At 36.2% G+C, this 23,949-nt stretch overlaps 1 protein-coding gene across 1 annotated transcript in view; it reads right to left on the bottom strand.

Annotated features, from left to right (window-relative positions):
* Positions 1–23,949, bottom strand: part of LOC135215628 (uncharacterized) — a gene marked incomplete in the record, with an annotated part of 827,040 nt that overhangs the window by 311,216 nt on the left and 491,875 nt on the right. Inside the window, 1 exon segment of the mRNA XM_064250543.1 lies at positions 14,241–14,313.

The raw sequence follows: 23,949 nt of genomic DNA, 5'->3' as shown, positions 1-23,949 counted from the left end.
CTGGCCTTGACATTGAATGCTAAGATATCAGCTGATTGATAAGTTGATGAAGTGAAATGCCCGTTAAGAGTCTTTTTATTAGAAAAGATATTTTTTTTTGTCTCCCTTGGATGAAGAGAAAAGGAAATGAAAAGAGATTTTTCTTTTCCGAAAATGAGGGGAAAAGTAGTTAACATGCACGGGGTGTGTTATATGTTTCTTTGTGCCTTGAAAGACACAAATATAAGGGGGGATACACAGATCATTTTTTTTTATTGTGTTGGAGAAATTACTTTGAAATGCCGATGATTGGTGTTGTACTGTGTTGTGTGGCAATGGTGTTATGTCAATGGTTGTTGCATGCTGGAGAAATTGGTATGTCATAGGATTCAGCAATACATGTTGTATGCTATTTGAATTTCACCCTTACTTGAAATCTTTGCAAGAGAATTATTGCTATGGAGAGTTATTGTTATTATTAATAATTATTATACTTGAGATGTGTCACGGGAGGTTTGCTTAAGTATAATTATCATTACGGGAGAATTGTTTTGCGAGAGATTTGAGATATTTCATGGGAGATTATTCAATAATTATTACAGATAATTATTCAGGGATAATTATTACAATGAATTAATGGGAGAAGTCTTGTGTTAATTATTTGTTGAGTTTTTGTAACTTTGGAGAATATTTCAGTGATTCACGGGGATGAGTTTTGCTGAATCTTGATGAATCTGACTGAATCTTGGTGAATTGTGTGAAATTTTGCTGAATTTTTGTGCTGCATTTTTGGAGAATGGACAAGCATTAACTTTGGTGATAATTTTTGTACTGATACTGATGATTTTGATGATAGCAATTTTTTTTTGATGATTTTGTGATAATGATATTTCTGATACTGATTTTTTATGTACTAATACGTGGGCGTTTTAATGCTGTCAAGGGAGGTGAAATCTTTTGTGATTATGGGAAGAACTAACAAACACCATTATTTTAGTTTTTTTTTTTTTCTTTTTTTTTATGAGTTCAGCAGATAATTGCTTGACATCTAGTGAGTTACGGGAGATAGTTAATGGTGCCGTTGATTTTTCTTTTCTCCTTTTTTGGAAATTAGCCATCGCTGACACAAGTTTTTTTTTTTTTTACCATGGGTGAATTTGAATTTGTTTTTTCTCTCCAGTTAGTGTGAATATTATCTCAGTTCATGACTTAGAGTCATTGTTCAGGAACGTGTTTGTGTTTTCAGCTATTAGATGCTGCACAAAGAGATTTACGGGAGAATTCTTGCATTTTTTGAATGCATACGTAATGGCACTACGTTTTTTCTCTGGATATTTATGTTCCAGAAATTGTGAGTTTTCTTGCACAATACCTTGGTTGTATTTGTGACAACTTTGTGAGAGATAGGAAACTTGGTTAAGTTTTCTAGTGGCTATGTCGTAGTGCATATGGAGAGGTCTTGGCTAAGACACTGTGAGTTGGGAATTCTGTTATAATGACTTGTGGCACATTGGTGATTTTTTCTAGAATTTTCTAGACAGTTTTATTTGCCGAGTTTTTGCCCTTTTTTAGCAGTTATGCTAAATGGAGTGAGTTTTTATAGTTTTTTACTATAACATTGAGTTATTCTCTGGAGAATTGGAGTTATAATTGAGATATATTATATTTGGAGAGATAATTGGAGGTATATATTATTTTGGAGTTATATTTGAGATATAATATATGGGAGATGATATTTTTGGCCCATTTTTGATATTTGCCAATGTGGTATGAGCTATGTTTAGTTTCAATTTTATTTTGCAGCCATCTGTGCAAATGGAGACACATATTTGGAGATTATGGGGCAATATTTTGTGAGTGTGTGAGTTTTAAGTTGCCTTGAGTGCACATTTTTTGGAGATATATATTTATTTGGAGCCTTGTTTTGTTCCACACGGAGGTTATTGGGTGAAATAGAGGTAAATATTTTGTATTTGCCGAAATAGAGGTGATTATTCTCTATTCCTGGAGTGGTGTCTTATTTTTAACTGACATGGGGTCTATTGGAGAAATAAAGCAATAATATATGGGGTGTGTTATTAACCAAATGGAGGAAATATTTTATAACCGGAGTGGTGTTATTATTGATATGATGTCTCATAATGGAGTTGGAATTAATCTTGGGCGGGTGACCCTTCTTTTTTGTGGTTATGGAGTTTTTTTTTGAGCAAGAGGAGATTTCTGTGGTTCTCTTTTTTGATTTCGTGTCTATTTAGAGGCGAATGGCATTGACCTGCATTAAGAGTCATATGGAGATGTTGGGTGGTGCATTTTTTTATGTTCACAAGTGTTTTGTTATTCTTGGAGAAATATAATTTGGGAAAAGTCATGTTGAGAGAATAAGTCTTTGAGACAAATTTTTGAACACATTAGTCATATCCTGGAGTTAATTCTGTGAAATGTGTCAGTTTGACCTTTTTTTCTTGAGAATCATGAGTTTCCAAACTTATGTGTCTGACTAGACAATTTTTGCGCTGTTGTTTGAACATGCGTCCGCAGGCGATTTTTCTGCTGACAGGCGATGTGATGAGCGTGTGCTGATTCTTTTCCTCTGATGGTGATAGATCAGAATTTTTGCAATATCTGGAAATGTTGGCTATAGCATTTCACGAAAGCGCATGTGTGAGAGTTTCTTTCTGGCAAATTCCATAACTTTACATGGAGCATTTCTTGGGAATAAACGCGGGAGTTATGCATATTATACATGTATTATGTATTTTGTGATTGGGGAAATCTATTTGTGATTATTCCTTTTTTTTATTATTTTTCTTCCTTTTCCTATGAGAGATATGATTTGGGGATTGAGCTTAAATAACATTTCTTTTTTGGACGGGAGATTTGATTTTACCGGGAGGTGTAATTTTTCGAGGGTTATTGTTTACGTAAATGGGAGTTTGACATTAAGTCTCATTGTGATTAATTATTGAGCAGTAAAGGGGTTTTTGCTGTTAAAAGTTGGAGATTTTTGTTTTTGCTGATTTTGTGGGTTGTTTAGATGTCAGAACTTAAGAGAAAGGTTTTTGGGTCTGGGTGTTACGTGATTCTTTTCTTTCTTGAGCTTATACGATTTTTTTTTTTCTTTTTTTTTTTTTGTGAGCACGTTCGAGTTCGAAATGTGAGTGCAGAATTCCGTGGAGTTGCTGTGATTTCTGAGTTGTGTGTGTGTGCTGATGTGCGAGTTTGGAGAATTGAGTTGGAGAACTTGATGTTTCTTTTTCTTAGAGAGTTGTGATAATGACTTATCATTTTAGTAGTCATATTTAAGGGAGTTAATTGGGAGACGTTCAGTTAGTATTTCTGACTTTTTGAGATCATTGTTTGATAGAAGTAGTATGTTTGGGTTAATTTTCTTGGATTGACCAAAGACCTGACTGACATACTAACACACACCAAAAGTCGTTCCCCGACACCAGCAAGACGTCCACCAGCCGTGAAGAGAGGTTGCTGCCATGTTTGTCCAGGGTGATTACAAGTATTTCCATGATGGGTGATCGCGAGAATTCTACAGCGTGTTTTTTGGGGATCTACAAGAAGCCGTGAGAGTCTTCTACAATGAGGGAGGCATTCCGTCTTCCTACAGTTGCTACAGCCTGCTACAGCCTGTTGCTGTCTGTTCAGCTAGTTGCAGACAAGCGAAGAGGATATTCAAGAATCCTAATGCAGAAAATATGAGAGAAAATGCGTCTTGTGTTATTGGGAAATTAAAGCGTGATAAGACTTTATTTTATAATGCCAGAGACGTGCAGTTTTACTTATTTTGTTTAAGCCGGCCAGTGTTTTGTATTTAAAGCAATTTTGCTAGGCGGGGGCTAGCATATAGGTGCGAGGCCGAGCAATCTGTAAGGCCTAGGGATTTTGATTAATAATATATTGTTCGTGCATTCTCTGTAACCTATGGAATGTGGAGACAGTGCAGAGTAACGACCTGAGGGTAGCTGATGAATGAGTTTCTAGGGGAGTGGCGTGAGATAAAAATGCTTAGTTCAGGAAGTCAACGTACGACAGTTTATGAACTCTTCCCAAGTGCCTTTGTGAAACTAGATGCATCTAGAACCGCGAGGCGCTAGCGAACTGTGCGTTCGTACGTACGCGTGCGCCTCTTTCTGTTAAAAGCGTTCATACCCAAACCTATGGGAGGGATTTTGACAGAGGGCTTCAAGCCATAGGCAAAGATGCCGTGGCATTCGCCGGGGGAGTTTTTTGTGACATAGTGTTTAGTGTCCGGTTGGAATGGGTAAGTGTTACCTTTACTTTAGCCAAAGGGATGGCTTGTTTGATATCTTGTAAGATGTTCCATTTTATTAACTTTGTCTTTAAACTTGTGTGTATACTTACAAGATGTGTTCTGTATCTTTGGCAGACGGTTCTGGAAATACCGGGGAACTAAAGAGTTCCCAGGGAGAGGTGTGGACTTTTTGGGTGACTTGACAATGAGTTGTAGTTTTATGTTAGTCTGTAAGACTGGATTTACTAGTTAATTGATTTCGTTATTCTTTGTAAATAAACGTTATGTTATGATGCACTCTCTCATTTTCATTACCTGTTAGAATGGAGAGAGAGAGATGAGAGAGAGAGAGATGGAGAGAGAGAGAGAGGGAGGACGAGAGAGAGAGAGAGAGAGAGAGAGAGAAGAGAGAGAGAGAGAGATGAGAGAGAGAGAGAGGCCTATGGTATGTAATGGGGTGTGGGGGTCTGCCTTCCGTTTCGTGTCCACGCTTACCTTATGAATACATGGGGGTCCTTCCCCATGTTTTATATATATATATATATATATATATATATATATATATATATATATATATATATATATATATATATAGACTGGTAAAAGTGTTCTGTAACAAACAGAATTCCATCTAATAAAAGGAGCCCATAAAAACAACCAAAATGTAGAGAGAAAAAGTAACTATATTTCAGTGACTGCTGTCTCTCTCTTCAGGTATAAATAAATGGAAATAGTTACAGAAAAGGTGGGGGGGGGTATTTATACCAAGAGATTCGTCCACAAGTAAGCGCAATTTAGGTCACCCCCGCTGATAATCTTCCTTTAATCTTCTTAAGCGTTGTTGAATGAACACTGCGTCGATGATGTCCAATGTCCAATTCCCTTTTGAGATGTCATTTACCTGCTTCTCTTTTATTAAGGCGATTCCATCATTTGACTCTTGTACCGGCAGTTGCTGCTATAAATTACACGTGACATATTCTGTTTATTCTATTGGTTTATGTTTCATTTATATGGTTGAAAAATAGCCGAGTTCTGTTGTCCATACCTAACTGACCGTTTGTGTTGTATTAATCTCTAGGGAAGTGATTTTACCTGTAAATCCGATGTAAGATTGGTCACAGTCCTGGTATGGGATCTCATATACCCCAGAGTCTTTGGGCGATGTCTTTTGTTGGACGTTAATCAGGGATTTGGCTAAGGTATTTGGTAGGTAAATGCAAAAGGTTGGATTTCCCAAGGGTGTGAGTTACTCTCTTAATCGTCTCCAGGTGGGGAATTTTTATTTTATTTGTTGGGTGTGTCTCTGGTCTTGTCTTTAGGGGGTCGGTAGAAAATTACGTTTGCTTTTTTGAATTAGCTTTCTTCAATTATATGGTCAGGATACTTTAAAGATGAAAGTTGCTTGCGAATTAGTTCAAATTCTTTTTCCAGGAAATCTGGGGAACAAATTCGTAAGGCTCTTAAGAATAGGTTGCTAGCTAGACCTATCTTGATAGTATTGTCATGATAGCTAAAGTAGTGAATATATGAAAGGTGAGAACGTTGGTGTTTTCTGTATATGGTAAATTTTGTATTCTGTCGTGTCTCTGACTATTAAAACATCAAGAAAAGGAATTTGTTGTCTGTTTCCCATTCAACTTTAAATTTGATGCTGGGCACTAATGCGTTTTAATTTTGAGAGGAATTCATTAAAATTACCCACTTATTATCCCAAAATGTTAGTATGTCATCCACGTATCTCATCCACAGCATGTTTTTTGGGTTTATTGCATTTATTACTGTAGTTTCAAAGTAGGCCATGTACAGATTGGGCTAAAATAGGACTTAAAGGACTACCCATACTACACCGAATTTTTGCTTGTAGAATGATTCCCCGAATGAAAAATACGTTATTAGATGCACATAATTCAACTAACTTATTATTTTGTCAAGTGCCAAAGGGAAATGATCTGAATAGGGGGATAATTTTTTCCCTTACAAACTGAAGAACGTCCTGTACTGGTACTTTTGTGATTAGGGTGAGTCTACGTCAAGGCCTTAAAAGTTTTATGTTGTGAAGTGGTATATGTGCTTCTCTGAATTTGTGACAAAAGTCTTCCGAATGTTTGATGTGCACTGGGCGGAAAAAGTGCCATAAAAAAAGGAGAAAGGAGGCCAGCTAACCATTTAGAAATTTTGTAATTGAAAGCTCCGGCGCATGAAACGATGGGTCTGAATGGAAGATTGTCTTTGTGATTTTTGTTTTGGGAAGACCATAAAAGTAGGGTAATTTAGGATTAATTACTTTAAATTTCTCTAATAGTTCAATACTCTTTTTTGTCTTGGCCAATTAATCTTACTTTCCGAAAAAATTCTGTGGGAACGTTTCTGGAGGATATTTTTTCGTCAGTTTTTCGTAAGTATTGTGTCGCTAAGGAGCTGGTTGATTTTGTCGAGGTAGAAGTCTTTGTCCATTATTACAATTTTTGCGTCTTTGTCGGATCTACTTATTATAACATCTAACTTTTTTAGCGAGTGGATGGCTATCATGAATCTGCGGGGAACAGGATATTTCTTATGAAGGTCAGTTAAAGCAATTTAGTAACACTCCTTTTAAACATATCTCTTCACGGCTGTAGTTTTTGTCAGATATGAATTTATCAAAAGCCACTATGAAGTCTGGGTTGTTTTTGCGGTCTGGCATGAGGGCAAAGGATAAGCCTAAATTTTAAAACTAAATGTTGATTTACAGTAAGGGGGGGTGTTGGGATAAGTTTAAAACTTTGTCTTGTTGTTCAAGATTATTCCATGCGCTATTATCTATTAGGTTTTATTTAACTTGCGTAAAAGTCTGTTGGAATGAGTCCACGCTATTATAGGCAGCAATGTCGGAACAGAATGAAATCAGATACCTGTATACGTGGTCCGTAGTGAGGAGGCGAAGATTAGATTGAGTTCCTATATCACTCTGCGTAGCACGAAGATGTCGTTTCTCGTTTTGGTGATTCTTTCTTCCAGGAAAATCTTGTGTGATAGAGGGAAGGGGTTTGATTGCAGAGTCCATCTCCCGAATCCGTACATTTTTGGAAGTACTTGTTTCTTTGAGGCATTCTTCCAAAAGTGTTTTTGGTTTTTGGTTTTTCAGCCGTGTAGTCTGTTCAGTTCTTTTTCAAACTTGCGGAAAACTGGCTTGACTTCTGGAAGTGAGTGAAGAATCGTGGAAAGGCGGTTGAATTCCATAATGGGCTGACAATGACTGGTAAAAGTGTTCTGTAACAACAGAATTCCATCTAATAAAAGGAGCCCATAAAACACCAAAATGTAGAGAGAAAAGTACTATATTTCAGAGACTGCTGTCTCTCTCTTCAGTATATGAATGAGAAAAGTTTACAGGAAAGGTGGTATTTATACCAAGAGATTCGTCCCACAAGTAAGCCAATTTAGGTCACCCCCGCTGATAATCTTCCTTTAATCTTCTTAAGCGTGGTTGAATGAACACTGCGTCGACGATGTCCGATGTCCAATTCCCTTTTGAGATGTTCATTACCTGCTTCTCTTTTATTAGGCCGATTCCATCATTTGACTCTTGTACCGGCAGTTGCTGCCGGTACAAGAGTCAAATGATGGAATCGGCCTTAATAAAAGAGAAGCAGGTAATGAACATCTCAAAGGGGAATTGGACATCGGACATCGTCGACGCAGTGTTCATTCAACCAACGCTTAAGAAGATTAAAGGAAGATTATCAGCGGGGGTGACCTAAATTGGCTTACTTGTGGACGAATCTCTTGGTATAAATACCACCTTTTCTGTAAATTTTCTTTTCATCATTCATAACCTGAGAGAGAGACAACAGTCTCTGAAATATAGTACTTTTCTCTCTACATTTTGGTGTTTTTATGGGCTCCTTTTATTAGATGGAATTCTGTTGTTACAGAACACTTTTACCAGTCATTGTCAGCCCATTATGGAATTCAACCGCCTTTCCATGATTCTTCACTCACTTCCAGAAGTCAAGTCAGTTTTCCGCAAGTTTGAAAAGAACTGACAGCTACACCGGCTGAAAAAACCAAAAACACTTTTGGAAGAATGCCTCAAAAGAACAAGTACTTCCAAAAATGTACGGATTCGGGAGATGGACTCTGCAATCAAACCCCTTCCCTCTATCACACAAGATTTTCCTGGAAGAAAGAATCACCAAAAACGAGAAACGACATCTTCGTGCTACGCAGAGTGATATATGGAACTCAATCTAATCTTCGCCTCCTCACTACGGACCACGTATACAGGTATCTGATTTCATTCTGTTCCGACATTGCTGCCATAATAGCGTGACTCATTCCAACAGACTTTTACGCAGTTAAATAACCTAATAGATAATAGCGCATGGAATAATCTTGAACAACAAGACAAAGTTTTAAACTTATCCAACACCCCCCTTACTGTAATTCAACATTTAGTTTTAAATTTAGGCTTATCCTTTGCCCTCATGCCAGACCGCAAACAACCTAGACTTCATAGTGGCTTTTGATAAATTCATATCTGACAAAAACTACAGCCGTGAAAGAGGCTCTGTTTAAAAGGAGTGTTACTAAATGCTTTAACTGACCTTCATAAGAAATATCCTGTTCCCCGCAGATTCATGATAGCCATCCACTCGCTAAAAAAGTTAGATGTTTATAATAAGTAGATCCGACAAAGACGGCAAAATTGTAAATAATGGACAAAGACTTCTACCTCGACAAAATCACCAGCTCCTTAGCGACACAAATACTTACGAAAAACTGACGAAAATATCCTCCAGAACGTTCCGCACAGAATTTTTTCGGAAAGTAAGATTAATTGGCCAAGACAAAAAGAGTATTGAACTATTAGAGAAATTTAAAGTAATTAATCCTAAATTACCCTACTTTTATGGTCTTCCCAAAACTCACAAAGACAATCTTCCATTCAGACCCATCGTTTCATGCGCCGGAGCTTTCAATTACAAAATTTCTAAATGGTTAGCTGGCCTCCTTTCTCCTTTTTTAGGCACCTTTTCTCCCAGTCAACATCAAACATTCGGAAGACTTTTGTCACAAATTCAGAGAAGCACATATACCACTTCACAACATAAAACTTTTAGCCTTGACGTAGACTCCCTATCACAAAAGTACCAGTACAGGACGTTCTTCAGTTTTTTAAGGGAAAAATTATCCCCTATTCAGATCATTTCCCTTTGGCACTTGACAAAATAATAAAGTTAGTTGAATTATGTGCATCTAATAACGTATTTTCATTCGGGGAATCATTCTACAAGCAAAAATTCGGGTGTAGTATGGGTAGTCCTTTTAAGTCCTATTTTAGCCAATCTGTACATGGAATACTTTGAAACTACAGTAATAAATGCAATAAAACCCAAAAACATGCTGTGGATGAGATACGTGGTATGACATACTAACATTTTGGGATAATAAGTGGGGTAATTTTAATGAATTCCTCTCAAAATTAAACGCATTAGTGCCCAGCATCAATTTAAAGTTGAATGGGAAACAGACAACAAAATTCCTTTTCTTGATGTTTTAATAGTCAGAGACACGACAGAATACAAATTTACCATATAACAGAAAACCAAACGTTCTCTGACTTTCATTATATTCCCTACTTTATTTAAGCTATCATGACAATACTATCAAGATAGGTCTAGCTAGCAACCTATTCTTAAGAGCCTTACGAATTGTTCCCCAGTATTTCCTGGAAAAAGAATTTGAACTAATTCGCAAGCAACTTTCATATTTAAAGTATCCTGACCATATAATTGAGAAAGCAATTCAAAAAGCGAAACGTAATTTTCTACCGACCCCCTAAAGACAAGACCAGAGACACACCCAACAATAAAATAAAAAATTCCCCACCTGGAGACGATTAAGAGAGTAACTCACACCCTTGGGAAATCCAACCCTTTTGCATTTACCTACCCAAATACCTTAGCCATATCCTGATTAACGTCCAACAAAAGACATCGCCCAAAGACTCTGGGGTATATGAGATCCCATGCCAGGACTGTACCAATCTTACATCGGATTTACAGGTAAATCACTTCCCCAGAGATTAATACAACACAAACGGTCAGTTAGGTATGGACAACAGAACTCGGCTTATTTCAACCATATAAATGAAACATAACCATAGAATAAACTGGAATATGTCACGTGTAATTTATAGCAGCAACTGCCGGTACAAGAGTCAAATGATGGAATCGGCCTTAATAAAAGAGAAGCAGGTAATTGAACATCTCAAAAGGGAATTGGACATCGGACATCGTCGACGCAGGTGTTTCATTCAACCAACGCTTAAGAAGATTAAAGGAAGGATTATCAGCGGGGGTGACCTAAATTGGCTTACTTGTGGACGAATCTCTTGGTATAAATACCACCTTTTCTGTAAACTTTTCTCATTCATATACCTGAAGAGAGAGACAGCAGTCTCTGAAATATAGTAACTTTTCTCTCTACATTTTGGTGTTTTTATGGGCTCCTTTTATTAGATATATATATATATATATATATATTATATATATATATATATATATATATAGTATATCTATATATGTACACACACACACACACACATATATATATATATATATATATATATATATATATGTACACACACACACACACACACACCACACATATATATATATATATATATATATATATATATATATATGCATATATATAGTATATATATAGATAACTAAATAATATTGTATATGTATATAGTATATGCATATGTATATATGCATATATATAATATATATATATATATATATATATATATATATATATATATATATATAAAAATGATAGACTATTTTGTACACTAAACGGTCAACGACCAATCAAACAAAGCGAGATAATCACTAATCGGTACAGTTAAATAAACGCAAGAAACAAAGGAACAAAACCAAGATCAAAAACACAAACAACTGAAACAGCTATGGTGAAATCCAACAAACAACCAACTTCTTCAGCGACGACGCCAATAAAGAGTCAGCCGCTTCTCTTTGAGCAAAAGATTCCCGGCTGAAGGAACCAAAAATTTAGAAAATAGAAGCGAGTCACATCTACAGAAATTAGGGGAATACCAGCCATTCCTTTCTTTCGTGATACGGATGTCGGCTCCTTCTTCTCCTTTCTCGTAGAACGACGAGACACGGAACAACGCATGACCCGACCTCCAACTTACTCGGGACGCCTGCAAGATTTTCCCCTCGTGCACAAGTTGTAAACGTTTCATTCCTGACTTAACAGGATCAAATAAAAAAGGACGCAAATGAAACACTTTCTTATATTCTCAGTTATAAGTGGAAAACAAAGTAACTGAACAGAAACATAGCCTAAATGGAGTACGCCAAATAATTAAACGAGCTAAAGTCTACATTCAAATCGAGCTTTTTTTTTCACCAACGAAAATTAAAATAAGTATGCTATATTTTATTAGAAATAGTTTTTCTGTACTATTTACCATCCACATTATTTATTTTTTACATTTTCATTCTAATAAATAAATTATGAATACCCTATCCTAAAATTCCTATATCTTTAACTTAACGCGATACACCTTATTCAGACCTTTTTAACGTCTTCCATAGACCTTTCCTATCCACCCCCAACAACATCAACAACAACAACAACAACAAAATAGTTTGCAGGCTCACTCCCCGAGTAAACGACAAGGAGCGGCGGTATTTATTGTCTGTCATCGATCTCCTTGACAGGGAACAGAGGGACAGAAGAAGGCATCGCCGCCTCGTGTCCACTGCCGTGAAATATAAGAAATAAATAAGTGAATATTACCTCGTGGTATCAGGAAAGTCGGATTCTTCTGGAAAAAATACACGAATAACAACTCGTTTCATAATGTCAAATTCAATTTCCCCGGAAATAGATTCCTGAATATAATATCGTTCTGTTCAAAAAGTCTAGATCATCGGTGAATAAACAGATGAATATCATCTCGTTTTATAAGGTTTGTTCCATTCTTCGGTAAATAATTACATGAAAATAATATCGTTCTGTACGAAAAGTTCGAATCTCCCGTAAAGAAATAAATTCTTCCTGAAATGAAAATATGAACATAATCTGGTCTTGTGAGAGAACCCAGGAATTTCCAACAGGTTTGTAGAGAAGCCGAGAAATCAAGGGAAAAAACCTTTACGTATAACGCAACTTTCTTAAGTAATTTTTGTTTTCCAAGTCGGCCCCTCAAGATATCGTTATCAGAATCAACGGGGAACGAGCACATTATTTTCCCATTAAGCGACTATTAGCAATTCTGAAACATTTCCAGACTTCCTTCCCATGTCGCAGATGAAGGAAAGAAGAAGGAGAAGAAGAAGAAACAACACACACACACACACACAAACCAATACCATAAAAATCAAGGGAAAAAGACGCAAAAGAATTTTTTTTTACGAGTTACGCTTTTAGCTAATGAGTTTTGTGGAAGGACAGGACATGAAAACAGTTTTGAGTTCCAGCTATCAGTGATATAGAGCACATCAATGGAAAACAAATGATGAGCTTTGCAGTGCTATTTTTCTACTGCGTAAAGGCACACACAATTACTCACACATTGTGCTCCGCCTGGGACAAGAGTACACCTTGTATCATAATAATTTATTCATATTCTTATATGAATTATTAATCTATTCTATTATCCTTTTCTTCTTTTCAAATAACTGGCCTCTTCTTGTTACATTTCCTGTTATCTTCTGTAACTTCTTCCAAATGAACAACATGTTCCTTAGAAGCTTGAACTTCAAGTCAATGGCGCCTTGGCTTGTTCCACTATATGAATAGGGCTTTGGAACATTAGTTCTCCATTATGGAGAAAGAGCAGTTTTCGAAAGCGGAAATATTAGAATCATCATCTACTTTCTCTAACTGAACAAATGGGACATTCCATTCATTTATTGTTTTTTTTTATTTTTTTTTTTATTTTTTTTTTGGAGGGGGCAGATATTCGAAACACTGTTTATAAATAGTCACGAAGAAAGGGTGACATAATAATTATATATATACAGGAGACAGTTTGGAACTTTCGTCTGTTGTGCAGATATTTTACGATTAAGCCAAAACAAATCATAATGAGCATATGATAATCTATAAGCATACGGAGCCAAGTCTTATAGAACAGCACATTTTACAAATTTCTCGGCACTGTAAATGATTGCCGTTAGTTTATATAAAATTACTTAGCTTTTTTGCAGTTATATAGAAAGTAGAGTAAAATTGCAAAGTCCGCCGGCACTCACTCACTAACACAGCGAAAGTAATGGATAATGGATGTCGACCAACTTTTAAATTCCACAGCAGAATCCGCAAGTTTTCTAAATATTGTGTAATGTATTTTCTATGTGAAGTAAGAAGGAGGTTACTTAGCAATATCTCAGGGTGCGTTCGCACTACAGTAAAACATCATATCATCGCACTCATATCACAAATAGGTTAACAAATCAACTATTTATTGGTAGTAATAACCAACGCCTTTTACGATTATCCAGTATTTGCCGAAGGTCGTTCTCCACTAACAGTCGCTGAATTATCTTCGACTAGTTTTTATCATATGTATGCAAAAAGTTGCTGACGTATGTTTATGACATATTAATCTAATGTGGGGCTACCCTTATAGTTATAGTAGATTCACATCAGCCGTGCATTTGATGTCTAAGCCATTCCCTTACGACGCTCCTGATTGGCTGTTGATAAGCCACGTACAGGGCTGGAAACTCTCAGTCTCTCTCGAGAGTTCACGTAGGCAGGATGTATGTTCCATCTCTCCTGAAAGAAGTATAATTCAAGAGAGGTGGAACATAGATCCTACGCATGTGAACTCTCGAGAGTGAGTGGCTTATCAATAGCCAATCAGGAGCGTCGTAAGGGACTGGCCTAGACATCAAATGCACGGTTGATGTGAATCTACTATAGTAAAACTGCAACATTACTCAAGCCACTGTTAGTTCACACTTACCGTAAGGAAACCAGAAAGACCCAAAATGCAAGGTTCAGAGAGGGTCGCGCTCTTTGCCTTATGACCACGAGATCTGCAATAAACAAGAGTAGTAGGCTTTCATTTCATACGATTGACATTAAACATGAAGTAGAAAAAATCTCATATTGAAATTAAAAATGACAGACTAAGGTTTTATATATATATATATATATATATATATATATATATATATATATATATATATTTAATTAGTACAAATATTCATAGTTAATTATACCTTGCCAGGTCAAGATTTATCAAGGCTTACTTCACCAACAAACATTTCTCATATAGGAGGAGCTAATAAATCAGAAAGTATTTCAGTTATCACTCAACTATCAAGACTTGAGTCACAGCAATCTGCCTGTTAACATAATGCAGTAAGTGCAAACACAGGCACACATACACTCCCACTGTATATATATATATATATATATATATATATATATATATATATATATATATATATATGTGTGTGTGTGTGTGTGTGTGTGTGTGTGTGTATGTGACTTGTAAAAACATGTTCTGTTACACAGAATTCCATCTATATTATATATATATATATATATATATATATATATGTGTGTGTGTGTTGTGTGTGTGTGTGTTGTGTGTGTTATGTGACTGGTAAAAATAATGTTCTGTTACAACGGAATTCCATCTAATAAGAGAGCCCATAAAAACACTAAAATATAGAGAGAAAAATACTATATTTCAGAGACTGTTGTCTCTTTCTTCAGGTAGATGAATGAGAAAAGTTTACAGAAAAGGTGTATTTATACCGAGATCCATCCATAGTTAAGCCAATTAGGTCACCCCCCCCCCTGATATTCTTCCTTTAATCTTCTTAAGCATTGTGAATGAAATCTTGTCATCATCTGAATCCCATGCTCCTTTTGAGATGTTCATTACCTGCCTCTCTTTTATTAAGGGGCCGATTCCATCATTTGACTCTTGTACCGGGCAGTTGCTGCTATAAATACGCTGTGACAAATTCCAGTTTGTATTCTGTGGTTATGTTCATTTATATGGTTGAAAATAGCTGAGTTCTGTTGTCCATACCTAACTGACCGTTTGTGTTGCATCAATCTCTGGGGAGTGTTTTCCCTGTAAATCCGAAGTAGGATTGGTCACAGTCCTGGCATGGGATTTCGTAAACGCTGTGTCCACTGCATCTAATATATAATATATATATATATATATATATATATATATATATATATATATATATACATATATATATATATATATATATATATCCTTCGAGCTACAAATGTCCTTTAGTATCTAATTCTGCTCTACCTCGGAATTGATATATTTTTCATATATGTACCGAGGGGGAATTTTTAGTTGATAATAATTTCGTACCCCCATGGGATCGAACCACCGTCCAGTTGGACCGGGAACGAAATCAGGATCGGTGATGTGATAAATATTCATATATATATATATATATATATATATATATATATATAAATATATATATATATATATATATATATATATATATATTAGATGCAGTGGAAAATAAAAAAAACGACCAAATGACATTTTCCAACCCACTGCTATAAAAGAATTTACACCAAGTTGTGATGAACATATTTGCAAAAAATATCACATATCATTTCAAGATTCACAAAGAATCTTTAAGAAACACACATGTCAAAAATTAAACAGAAAGAATAAACTCTAGAGGAAAGAATGTAAAAGCCATCAACGGAGTCGCATCCATAACAGATTTATTTCATTAAAGAAACTAAATGAAAAAAAAAAAAAAAAACTTGCTACATTTCCTAGAGATGGCAAAAGGCTAAAACGCTATACGCTCAAATGAAATAAAAGTAGAGAGTAATAAAAGCGAAGTCAATTTTCGCTTGTATCAGTAACATAATTTTCTGAAAGGACAATAGCAACACAAAAAGTAATATGCTCCGATTCCGTAGCAACAGAGGAGAGGGGTCCAACTCTAAAAGCCCCCACTCACCCTTCATTAATGACGATTTTATTTAACAGGGGCTAAAGGGCCGAGGCTGCGCCAGTGAAAAAAAAAAATCAATGACAAAAGTTTTGTCCCCGGAACAATAGTAAACAGATTTATAAAAGGGAAAGAGTAAGTAATATATGTTAAGCTGCGTACATTCACGGCAAAAAGGAAAATGATTGTGTTGGAAGATATATTTTTATAGGGTATATGTAGTTTAGTATTCATTCACACACACACACACACATATAAATATATATTATATATATATATATATATATATATATATATATATATAAATATATGTCCATAATAAAATATATAATTAGTGGAGCAAGTCGACGGCAGTAGAACGAAAGCTGTAGACTTGACCTAAAAACGCACACACATATATACATACATACACATACTATATAAATATATATATATTATATATAATATATATATATATATATATATAATCATATATATTTAAAATATATATGTGTGTGTGTGTAAGTAGATTCTTAAACATAATTTCATTATGTAATAATACGAATACTGTACTAGGTTGGAAAAAATATAAAATAAATTTCTGTTTTATACAGCTGATATTAACAATGGCCAAACAGAGATATAACGAGAGGCACTTGTTGACTTATGCAGAGATAAACAAATACATCCTAATATTTACATTATACAAGTCTGAGGGTTACATTATATTGTCCTGGTGACCTACCGGTCATTATACAAGTCTGAGGGTTACATTATATTGTCCTGGTGACCTACCGGTCATAATTTCGCATATTTCTCAATAGTAAAGTAATCAAGGCGAAAAAATGTAACCTTCAGATTCGTTGGCATCCGCTAAACAAGGCTAGAAGAATCATTATTCTGTAAATGTTTCGACTTCATTGTTAAATCTAACAATTGCCTAAACTCCGCTTTTTATCACAAGACTGTACGTTTTCGTACTTTCCATTTAGTGTCGTTATGTTCATCCTTAAAATTCCGACTATACTTTCATCTATATATTTTCTAAAGACTCATCACGATATGACATTTCCATGTCTAACCTTCGTAATTATATTAGAAATGCTTGGTAAATAAAAACGGAATTGTGTCAGTAGTGAAGGAAATAAATAAACCAATAAAAGTATGACAAAAATAAACAATTAAGCTTCACATGAGGCATAAAACTCCCCGTGTTCTTATTTCAGGCTGAATCTTTAAAATAAAAGACGACTGACCTATTTATCCGGCACATTAATCTGAACGGGAGTGCCTGGCTTAATTACTCTTTAATGTATGATGGACTAATAGTCTGAACAGCAAATCCTGATTTCATTAATTTAATATACGACAGGAATTCATTCACATATTAAGCTGGAAGTCCCCTGTTTCTCAATTTCAATGATCAGATGGATGCAGATCGTTAGTCCGTCGCTTTAATATATCATCGGACTGACTCTGACCGAGTTCGTTAGGATGCTTCGCAATTCCCATCGGGATGTTGGAATAAATTCTAAGTTCGACGCATCTCTTTTCGGATTTGATGTATATATTTGAATCTAATATAGAAATCTCAGATTATAGCGGTTCATTCAGCGTCAGTAAAATACTAGACGTCAAAGCACGGTTACATACGTATTACAAAATATACGTTTTCATAAAGAATGAGGCTGTAAGCCCCATACCACTGGGCACGATGCTCATTACACCCAACGTCACTGATCATTGGGCTTGTAACTCTCTTTCTCTCTCTCTCCTCTCTCTCTCTCTATATATATATATATACTACATATATCCAATATATTATATATATATATATATATATATATATATATATTATGAGAGAGAGAGAGAGAGAGAGAGAGAGAGAGAGAGAGAAAGAGAGAGCTACTACCCACCGATCATACTATTATATATATATATATATATATATATATATATATATATATATGTATGTATATATATATACATATATATATATATATATATATATATATATATATATATATATATATCTAATAAAACGGAGCCCATAAAAAACACCAAAATGTAGAGAGAAAAGTACTATATTTCAGAGGACTGCTGTCTCTCTCTTCATGGTATATAAATAAGAAAAGTTTACAGAAAAGGTGGTATTTATACCAAGAGATCCGTCCACAAGTAAGCCAATTTAGGTCACCCCTTGCTGATAATCTTTCCTTTAATCTCTGAAAGCGTCGGGGTGAATGAAAAACTTTCGGTCGACGATATCTGAGATCCACCCGCCTTTGAGATGTTCATTACCTGCTTCTCTTTTATTAAAGGAAGGCCGATTCCATCATTTGACTCTTGTACCGGCAGTTGCTGCTATAAATTACATGTGACAAATTCCCAGTTTATTCTATGGTTATGTTCATTTATATGGTTGAAAATAGCCGAGTTCTGTTGTCCATACCTCACTGACCGTTTGTGTTGTATTAATCTCTGGGGAAGTGATTTACTGTAATCCGATGTAAGATTGGTCACGTCCTGGCATGGATCTCATAGACCCCAGTCTTTGGAAGATGTCTTTTGTTGGACGTTAATCAGGGATTTGGCTAAGGTATTTGGGTAGGTAAATGCAAAAGGGTTGGATTTCCCAAGGGTGTGGGTTATTCTCTTAATCGTCTCCAGGTGAGGAATTTTTATTTTATTGTTGGGTGTGTCTCTGGTCTTGTCTTTAGGGGGTCGGTAGAAAATTACGTTTGCTTTTTGAATTGCTTTCTCAATTATATGGTCAGGATACTTTAAAGATGAAAGTTGCTTGCGAATTAGTCCTTTCTCCTTTTTTAGGCACTTTTTCTCCCAGTCACATTAAACATTCGGAAGATTTTTGTCCCAAATTCAGAGAAGCACATATACCACTTCACAACATAAAACTTTTAGGCCTCGACGTAGACTCCCTATTCACAAAAGTACCAGTACAGGACGTTCTTCAGTTTTTTAAGGGAAAAAAATTATCACTTATTCAGATCATTTTCCCATGGCGCTTGACAAAATAATAAAGTTAGTTGAATTATGTGCATCTAATAACGTATTTTTCATTCGGGAATCATTCTGCAAGCAAAAATTCGGGTGTAGTATGGGTAGTCCTTTAAGTCCTGTTTTAGCCAATCTGTACATGGAATACTTTGAAACTACAGTAATAAATGCAATAAAACCCAAAACATGCTGTGGATGAGATCGTGGATGACATCCTAACATTTTGTGATAATAAGTGGGGTAATTTTAATGAATTCCTTCAAAATTAAACGCATTAGGGCCCAGCATCAAATTTAAAGTTGAATGGGAAACAGACAACAAAATTCCTTTTCTTGATGTTTTAATAATCAGAGACACGACAGAATACAAATTTACCATATACAGAAAACCAACGTTCTCACTTTCATATATTCACTACTTTAGCTATCACGACATTACTATCAAGATAGGTGTAGCTAGCAACCTATTCTTAAGAGCCTTACGAATTTGTTCCCCAGATTTCCTGGAAAAAGAATTTGAACTAATTCGCAAGCAACTTTCATCTTTAAAGTATCCTGACCATAAATTAAGAGAAAGCAATTCCAAAAAGCAAACGTAATTTTTCTACCGACCCCCTAAAGACAAGACCAGAGCACACCCAACAATAAATAAAAATTCCTCACCCGGAGACGATTAAGAGAATAACCCACACCCTTGGGAAATCCAACCCTTTTGCATTTACCTACCCAAATACCTTAGCCAAATCCCTGATTAACGTCCAACAAAAGACATCTTCCAAAGACTGGGGTCTATGAGATCCCATGCCAGGACTGTGACCAATCTTACATCGGATTTACAGGTAAATCACTTCCCCAGAGATTAATACAACACAAACGGTCAGTTAGGTATGGACAACAGAACTCGGCTATTTTCAACCATATAAATGAACATAACCATAGAATAAACTGGAATTTGTCACGTGTAATTTATAGCAGCAACTGCCGGTACAAGAGTCAAATGATGGAATCGGCCTTAATAAAAGAGAAGCAGGTAATGAACATCTCAAAAGTCGGGGGGTGGATCTCAGATATCGTCGACCAAGTTTTCATTCAACCAACGCTTAAGAAGATTAAAGGAAGATTATCAGCAGGGGGGTCGGTGACCTTAAATTGGCTTACTTGTGGACGGATCTCTTGGTATAAATACCACCTTTTCTGTAAACTTTTCTCATTCATATACCTGAAGAGAGAGACAGCAGTCTCTGAAAATATGTACTTTTCTCTCTACATTTTGGTGTTTTTATGGGCTCCTTTTATTAGATTGGAATTCTGTTATTACAGGAACATTTTTACCAGCCATATATATATATATATATATATATATATATATATATATATATATATATATATATATATATATAGAGAGAGAGAGAGAGAGAGAGAGAGAGAGAGAGAGATATTAATATATTAATGACGGCTCATCTCAGGAGAATTCTGCCTCTCTCCCCCCCTCTCTCTCTTTCTCTCTCCCTGTACCACAATTAGGAGCGGAACCTCCCATTATAACTTAACACGAACTTCAGAATACTCCGGCCGCACTAAAGGACTGACCACAGCAGTTCATGGCTGACTTGGACTAATGTCAGCAGCATCGTCAATTATAACGCCGATGGCGAAGTTTATGATGATGGAGGTGATGATGGTGTCACCTCCTCAAAAATGAAATTACGAGGAGTCCTCTTTAAGCCATTCAGTTCCAGAAACAACGTTTAGGGAAAGGAAGATAGAGAGAAGAGGGGCGACGGTTAGGGAGGAGGCATTAGACATGGGTCTAGGGAAAAGATGAAGGAAGAGGGAGACGGAAAAAAAAAGGAAGCGAGAGGGTATGGTTTTATGGGAGGAAGGAACGGGAGAATAGAGAAAGGAACTTGGCGAAGGACGGAAAAACAGATGAGAAGTGAAAGTTTGAGATGAGGAAAGCGGGAGAAAAAAAAAAGGTGAGTGAAAAGGGGTGGTTTAATGAAAAAGGAAAAGGAAAACAGAAAGGAATTTGAAGAGGGAAGAGAAGAGATGAGAAGTGAAAGATTCAAGGGAAAAAGAGAAGGCAAAGGTGCGTAGAGATAAGCAGGAAGACAAGTGAAATAAAAGAAGGGAAGAAAACATGAAGTTCCGAAGGGAAAGAAGTAACTAATGGAAAGAAAAAATTGATCCTTCGACTTCCATTTACAAATACGACGGTATTTCTGTCCAGGGCTTCTATTTGCGACACGGGCTGCATTTAATTATCATCTGCAGTCAGCAGAATTTCAAGGTCAGCTGACTTTTCACCAGTAAATGACACATTGCTATTTTTAGAGGAAATCTATTGTATGAATTTAACGAAGGGAAACCTCTATGGAGTTGTTTGCATATTTTGTAGGCAAGAATATCTAGATTATAACAGTGAATTAACTGTTTGGATTCTTATTCCTTCATTTTTTCCGTACCTTCGCTGACAAATGACATATTTTAAAAGTTCATTTTGGTTAAACCAGCATGACAGGTTTCGTATTCTTCTTGCTTGGATTATGTACTTTTACCTTTGCTATATTTTTCAGTCGTAAAGTCAATTTTATCGAAATAATTCGACATATCATTGACGAGGCCTCATATTCTACATGAAGATAAATGGCCAAAAGCCCTCTAGCCAGTGGTTCCCAAACTTGACAATACCCAGCCGAGAACCCCAACCAATCAACAGTTATCATTACCATACCGGGATACCCAGTACAACGTAGTACATTTAATATTTACATATTCCTGCACAACTTGTGTATAAGTAAATGTGTAAAATATTGTCAACATTTTCTATTATTTTAAACTCGGTACAAAGTAAAATTGGTGAAAACAGCTACAATTTTTCCTGGAGTTGAAATAATATTAATTTTTTCATTGTGTCTCGGGATCTTTAGGCTGACATACTCCGACCAAGATTACTTGTAGCTGGCGCCACTTGGCCTCATACTTAATTTAATGCTGAAAGTTCAAATGACCACATGTTTAAGGCGATTGAAGCTATAGCTTCCATATTACTCAGGTGGAAACTCGAGGTTAATGCGCTCAATTTGCGTGGGACGGTCATCTTTTAAAACCTTCAACATTTTACGTATCGCTGAATGGATGAGCGTGTCATTTGCCAGACAGGTTTGCTGGCCCGAAGTCTTCACAAACTCTGTTTTTAATTTCAAATTGGGTCATAGCTACCCAGTGAGATTTAGAAATATAAAGAAAAAGTTTGAAACTTGCCACGGCTTCCAATTTTACTATCGCAACACGGTTTCCAAAGATGGAGAGTCAGTTACGACCAATTTCGACTCGATCACTTGTCTATTTTCAGCAGGAAAGGATAAAATAGACTTGCGATAAGTCTAGTGATACAGATCACAGACACCAATGTACTGAGAGCCTTGACATTTTGTTGGTTAGTATAGATATAGGAGTTATTCAGAGCTATTTGCACGAATTTTACCAGTAACACGACTGCCCGTCACCATCTTGGATTTTGCTCAACGTTTCAGATCCGATATCTTAGAAACATTCAGAAGAAGAAGGGAAGGCTTAGTAAAGATTACAGAGGTGATAAGAGTCACGATTGAGATGGTATGGGCATATGTTGAGGATGGATAACGATGAGGGAGTGAAGAGGGCTTGGGAAGAACCTCTTAGAGGAAGAAGATCGAGAGGGAGACAGAGAATTAGATGGCGAGATAAAGTGAAGGAAGATATGGAGAGATGAGGTTTGGTGGACGATGATGCCTTTAATAGAAGGCAGCGGAGAAGGCGCACCAGGCAACCGACCCCTTAATGTAAGGATAACGGTGGTAAAGAAGCAGAAGATCCCAGAAACCTTCAGACCAATCCCATTCGTTTCACTGGCGCGGGTATCTGTGAGTCACGATCCCCGGTTTCAACACTTCAGCCGGTTATAACTGATGACCCAACTGGATGACTTATAAAAAACTTTAAAATCGTCGTCAAACTCCACGAAACTGCATCGTTCAATCAAAGGATTCAGCAAGGAATTTGGGGATATCATCTCTCAGCCAGGACCGGTGAAAGCTGTATTTCCGATTTTTCAATCCAGTTGACAAATTGGTCATAGAGACGAGCGATCAAATTGGCAGCAATTTCTGATTTTGCTGCTTTTGGAAATTGCACTGAAATTTCTCCGTATTGCGTCGTGAAAACGGTTCCCAGGGGTTTTCGCTTACGCTAAATTCACTCGAAGAACTTTTGAATTGATCACGTGGCTGTTTGGCATACTTTCGGTCATTTCTAATACTTTCGCCATCAACAAAGTTTTTCATCGAAGCCAAGTTAAATGCAATAACTTAAACTTTATCACGTGACACATTCAAGCAAATGAAAGGAAGGCGACACAGTCAAAAGGCGAGTAAAGAAGATATAGAGGACTGCAAAAGAGAGAGAGAAAAAAGTTAGCAGTTCATTCTTACTCTTGTTTAACTCCACAATATCCTCCTCCTCACTCAGACTTCTACTAATCACTCCCACAGACCTGGCCATACTTACTGCCTCACTTTGTATTCTCCTTATTGCAATTCCGAGATGGCACCCATCATCCGAATTGAACTGAAAGGATTATTTTCATTTTCGATGGACTGGTGTACGAAACTCTTGAGATTTTTCCAAATGTCATCAGAGACACCTGGATTGAACTCTATTATCTCTCAGTATTCAC

This window comes from Macrobrachium nipponense, chromosome 5 (genome assembly GCF_015104395.2).
Source record: "Macrobrachium nipponense isolate FS-2020 chromosome 5, ASM1510439v2, whole genome shotgun sequence".
In the NCBI taxonomy this organism is placed as follows: domain Eukaryota; kingdom Metazoa; phylum Arthropoda; class Malacostraca; order Decapoda; family Palaemonidae; genus Macrobrachium; species Macrobrachium nipponense.
Note: the sequence above shows the minus strand (reverse complement) of the source record. Positions and strands in the feature narration are given on the sequence as shown.